Source organism: Cucumis melo, chromosome 8 (genome assembly GCF_025177605.1).
Source record: "Cucumis melo cultivar AY chromosome 8, USDA_Cmelo_AY_1.0, whole genome shotgun sequence".
Classification (NCBI taxonomy): domain Eukaryota; kingdom Viridiplantae; phylum Streptophyta; class Magnoliopsida; order Cucurbitales; family Cucurbitaceae; genus Cucumis; species Cucumis melo.
Window position 1 is genome coordinate 23862932 of NC_066864.1, and position 6151 is coordinate 23869082.

Below are 6151 nucleotides of genomic sequence, written 5' to 3' on the forward strand. Positions count from 1 at the left end.
CACAAACCAAGAGATTTGGGACCGATTTTGCACAAAAACCTGTCGGAACATCGCTACCTTGTCGGAACATCGCTACCTTGTCGTAAGATTAGGGCAGTTTGCAGTTTGCAGGTAGTCTCTTCTTTTATATCAGTTTGCAGAAAATTATTAGGGCAGAGTTCTTTCTATTCCAGAAGTTCGTCGACATTGCAAACTGTAGGCTACAGCTTCTTTGCGGCAATCTTTAATGTTGGTTGGGCTGCCACTCAGGTTTCACATATGTATGACCCTTCTTGATCTGACATTTTCAAATGTAACACTTTTACTAAGAATAATGGTGGAGAACACTAGACATCATAGTTGATCATCTTTATTTTCTTGAGTTTATTACATCCTCTGCCTTCAGAAATACTGTCGGCTGTTCTTAAATATGAAGCTCAATCTTGATGTGGTCTTGATCACAATTCACTTAGAAAGGTCTTGGTTCTTTCAATCTAGAAGATTTAAAATGAAAATAAATCTCTCAGTTCTGGCATTGGTTGTATGCAGGTCTATGGTTAATTGTATTACATTGAACTCAACTAGTAGAGTGGCATTGGCTAGCTGCCGCAATGCTTTTAATATGGTAAGATCCTAACTTCTTATCGTTTTGATGTATCTTGTGCACTTCATTGTTTGAGTTTACTTTAGATGTTGAACTGAATTCTTCTTTTGTAGGTTGCAAATCTTAGTCTGTATGCAGTGGCTTTGTTGGTGTTCAGTATCACGAAGGCAAAATCACATACATATATTGAATATCAGGTACTGCAATTTTGCAAGGTTGTTATCTTGATCGAACTTTTTTTCAAATTTTTGACGTTCTTTCATTCATGCAGTATCGAGTGATAGCATATATTTCAATTTTCATTGGGTGCTGCTTTGTGGTCATATTTCTAGTGGGGACAAAGGAGCCAAGGTATGCTAAAGAGCTTAATTGATTTTTTTTTATTTTTCTCTCCACAATCTGTTCCTGCCTATGTCCATCTAACATTGCTGTTGTGGCGAGGAACCTGCCTTTATTTCTGTAGACCTATATTTTTCGTTTTACTTTTTCATGATGAGATGAATTGATTACGTAACTTTACTGGTCATAAAAAGAGGTGGTAATCTAACTATTTACTAGTTGTTGACATTGTACTTTAGGTGAACATTTGGTTGAAATAGTCACTTTGTTTACTGAGACTTCCAACTTTACTTATATGTTGAAAATAATTTTAGTTGAATAAATAACCTGTTGATGCTTGGTGTACATGTAGTTTGAAGGTTGCTGTACAGGGAAATCGGGGTACAAGGATCTCATGGTCATATTGGTTCAAGAAAGTCTTATATTATCAAGTTGCTCTTGCTTATGTACTTACGAGACTGATAGTCAATGTTTCGCAGGTGAGCAGACTATATTTATTCCTTTTCAGTCCTCATATTTTTGGATGAGCAAAAGAGGGAAAAAAATTAGGCTTGGTTCACAAATATATATAATGCATTAAAATTATTTGTATATATTTTTTGCTTCAGCAAAGGCAGCGTGACATTGAGTTTAGGAAATCTGATAATGAACAGAGATAGAGGTAACAATATTTTCTAACGTTAATGTATTGTAGGACATTACCAAAGGCTTCAATTATGAGTAAATTCGTATGACTATGCTAAGAAATTTATGAAATTATGCTTTTGTTTGGTTATCTTATGGATATTCAGCAAATGCAACGTGACATTGAGTTTAGGAGTATGCTTTGTTTCTCAATTTGTTTTTTAGGAAGACTTGAATGAACAAGTTACAATATTATCTTGGTAAGACGGTTATGTGGTTGCACTTGGTTTAACAATTTTTTTTTTGGTGGTGTTGTTTCAAATACTTAGTTTAACAAGGATCTACCTTCCGCATTGCGCAATAAAAGTTATGTTTGGTAACCAACCCTTTACTTTATTAATTAGTAATCAAATGTGAATATTTCTACTAGCAACTAAGTCATAACATTGTTACTTAATTGAACCTTCTTGATGTCTTTTACAGGGAGCTATCACTAAACAAATGACTGCAATAGAAGAAATAGTTGCAAGTGAGTACAATTAGCCAGACCCTCATCTTTGTGACAAGATCTTGAAGTTGGTCATTTGTGAAGCGTTCTAGTTTACTATTAGTTGCAGTTTTAGTTATTGCTCTCTCAATATATTCTTTTTCTTTCTTTCTTTCTTTATTTTTTTTTTCCCAAAGGATGATCAGTGTAATAATTAAACTTCATAATTTCTTTGTGTTTGGAGCAAGTTGTATATAAATGTACACATTATTAAGATTTTATTTTGTATATGTACAAGTAAAAGATTTCATTTTTAACTATTTGGTGTCATACAAAATGGACAATAATGCAAGGATTTAATAAAAATAAATTTGAAGAAACGACATTAAAGACATCGTTAATGTCGATTTCAAAATGACATTAAAGACAGCTTTAATGTCGGTTAAAAAAAAATTAAAGACATCTTTAATGTCGGTGGAAAAACGACATTAAAGATGTATCATAAGCGACATTAAAGACATATTTAATGTCGGTTATCCACCGACATTAAAGATGAACCGACATTAAAGGCCTTCAATAACACCTTCAAAAATGTCGGTTTATAACCGACATTAAAGGCCTTTAATGTCGGTTATAAACCGACATTAAAGACAATGTCGGTTATAAACCGACATTAAAGCCCAACCGACATTAAAGCCCTTTAATAACGCTCGCAAAGATGTCGGTCGCCAAGTGACATTAAAGGCCTTTAATGTCGGTTTTAAACCGACATTAAAGGCCAGATTTCTTGTAGTGTCTAGTACAACAATCAAATGGTTTGATGTACGACTGAAGTTGAAGCACCAACTTCTAAACAAAGGCAAAATATCAATATGTCACATCCTAATTCAACGCATGTGAGTTGCTATAAAGAAGTGCACCAAGGTGTCCAACATGTCAGTCAATACATGATATACGGGAAAACATCTTAGCTAGCCTTATACTTTGAATCTAAGTCATCTTGTTTTAGTGTTTTTTTTTTTTTTTCATTTTGAAATTCTCCTATATGCATACTTGCGAATAAAATCTTGAAAATGGTGTATTTATTGAATAAAATTTTTTATTTTATCATTGATCACGACATCATTTCATTACTACAAAACTGGGTTTACTTGACGCTTTTTAACTATCAAGTATTGGTTTACTTATGCTTTTCAATGTGTCAACTAATCCAGTGTCAAGAACAAGCTAGAGAGGTTTACTTGACAGTTTATAAGTGTCAAGTATAATTATACTTGACATTGAAAAAGCATCAAGTATATAATTATACTTGACAGTTTTTATACGTCAACTAATCTAGTGTCAAGAATAAGAGGGTTTTATTTTTGACAGGTTTTACACGTCAAGTGAATTTATACTTGACAGTTTATAGGTATCAAGTATATAAGGTTTATTCAAATAAAAAATTTATATTTTAAAATATCCATATATTTTATCGTTCACCTGTTTTGAAGTCCAACAATATTAATACACATCGATTAAAAAAACTCAAACTTTACATCAAAGAAATTGCATATGTATATCAATGAACCATATACATGTCTAAGCTATAATATGAACCTTTTCTTGTTTAATATAAAGAAAATATACATGTCTAAGCTACAATCTTCATAAACCAACTTGCTAACTAAAGTATTAGATGCATGAAAACAAAAACTTTCTTCATAAACAAACTTGCTAACTCAAGTATTAAAGCGCCGTGGGTCGGAATTTGCATGGGCGTCGTAGAACAGCAGTGGGTCGTCGTCGGATTGTAGTGGATCGTCGTCTGAAGGTCATGGGTAGCCGTCAAAAAGAGGAAAATCAAATTATAAGCAAATCTGGATATTGAACAATGGCATAGCGAGAAATATCAAAGAAAGGATTAAGTAACAATGTGTGCTAATTGCATCAAATAAGAAAATAATTAGAGTGATAACCAATAAATTAATATCTTACAGTTCTTTGTCCAGGTATAATTCGTTAGATTAAAGCTAACTTCAAACTCCTTTCACCTTTACTTGAAATCCAGATCAAGGAAGATTCATCCTTAGAAAAGGAGAAAAAACAATAGGAATAAGCCAAGAAATACTATCAAGCCACTGAAAAACTGTAACTGTATTCACATGCTTAATAAATTTAAATTTAGATCTCTTCATTGCTCTAGGCTCTAAAATTCCATAGAAACAAATAAATAAAACTCCTTTCATCGATGTTCATTGAGCCAATAACAATATATTTTTAATAATGTTTGGCCTTACCCTTGCAAGGTAATTCCAGCACAATGGTAATAACACCACAAAAGCACATAGATTTTTTTAGGTTTTTTTAATGTTATTGTATGGGTACCTACATTATTTATGCTGATGCGTATACAAACTTGTCTATTAAAGATCATTAAGATTCTTTTCTCCTTCAACCTCACAAAATCCAAAGAACATAATGTGTACCAAACACACAAATAATTATCATAATAAGTTGCAAGATTTAATCAAAATGCATTACAGTTGCAGCCAAATTTCTTACGGAGGAACTAAGGAGGCTTTTCCAGCTACATATAGCCTCAACAAAATAAATAATAGAGGTTCAAATTTCTACTAAAAAGAAAAAAAGAAGCCACTGAATCGAATAACATTTCATTTTATAAGGAGTGAAAACAATGATTGAAACAGATAGAGAAATTTGAGTTACAGATTCTTAAACTCGTGAAATGAAGAATGCTATGCATATCACTCAAAAAGTACTAAAATTTCCCTACATCGCATTCTGATCAAGCTTACTTTCTCAACTAATCCGTGAATTATCATTGTCTGCGAAACATTAAAATGAAGAAAACCATGTTCAACACTGTCCTAGTGTTTAGATCACAAAAATTATCCCTAGTTTCTTGCAAGAAAATTATAAACTTTTAGCAACTGAATAAGTCACTAAAGCACCAATGCAAAAGGACCGCAAAGAGAGATCAGTATGTATACCACCAATTTTTCATCAATAATAATAAGCTAGCTTGGTAACTTTCAGAACATAAAAGATAAATGTCTAAGGGATATAAAAATCTTATAAGACTAACTATAAAATCATTATTGGAACTAAACTCACACTAGAAAGCCTAAATGGACAGAACTTCGACTTTCCTTTACGACCATATTTTAGTAGTTGAGCACCCTTCTTCAATGCAATTTCTTTCTCTTCCACGATTTGATTTTGACCAAGAACATCCTAACAATTCCAAAAATTCAGCTAATTACATTGGAAAAGAATAGTTGAAGTTTCGGATAAAAAGAAGAAATCCAATGCAAGAAAGTCGGAACCGAAAGGGAATAGAGTTCAGAGTGAAGATAAAACGTGGAAACAGAGAGGAAGACGAAGACCTACAAGATATCACGGTCGGTATTTCCATAGCTAAAAGGATCTGCCATTCCATGTGAAAAATTTGCCAAAACTCTACCACCCGCTCTCCAGTCATCCTAGTACGGCGACTGAATCTTTCGTACACTAACATCAACGGTCACCGTCGGAAGACCGTGGGTCGCCATCCAAAGGCCGTGGGTCACGAACAGAATGCGCGGCGGCGGCTTGCGAGCGACACGAACAGAACGCACACCCACGAGCAACGAGCGACGATGAACACGAGCAACCACGAGCAACGACGAAACGACACGCAGACAGAAGAGGCGGCGGCGGCTTGCGAGCGATGATGAACACCACGCAGACGGAAGAGACGATGTCGAACAAGTTAGAGCTTTTCAGATTACCAGCGGCAGACGGAAGATTAGGGGATAATGAGAAATTTGGGGGAAAAAAGTTAAATTAAAAGTTGGGGCTTTTTTATTAAATTTGGGGAAAAAAGAGAAATTTGAAAAAGTTAAATTAAAAGAGGGAATTAAAAATTATTGCAAATATATATTACTTGACATTTAAAGTAATTAAAATCAATTTTGACGCTTTTAACCTGTCTAAGTATTTAAAACAAAAAAAAACAAAACAAAATAAAACAAAAAATATGAGGTTTTTCACTCTATCTTATTCTTGACACTTTTTTATGTTTCTTGACAGTTTTTAAAAACTGTCAAGTATATCAATTATAAAAGTGTCAAGTA

The 6151-nt window shown here is 33.5% G+C and overlaps 1 long non-coding RNA gene across 3 annotated transcripts; it reads right to left on the reverse strand.

The window, feature by feature from the left end:
- Window positions 1-3550: 3550 nt before the first annotated feature.
- Window positions 3551-5850, reverse strand: LOC103486016 (uncharacterized). Of its 3 annotated transcripts, XR_536974.3 has the most exons (4): window positions 5427-5845; window positions 5151-5270; window positions 4011-4100; window positions 3551-3840 (listed from the first exon to the last, which is right to left on the reverse strand). It is a non-coding gene; the product is annotated as an uncharacterized LOC103486016 (long non-coding RNA). The 3 variants fall into 3 exon arrangements; XR_007823317.1 differs by having other exon boundaries at window positions 4011-5270; window positions 5427-5850; XR_007823318.1 differs by having other exon boundaries at window positions 3551-3892; window positions 4011-5270; window positions 5427-5850.
- Between the last annotated feature and the right edge of the window lie 301 nt (window positions 5851-6151).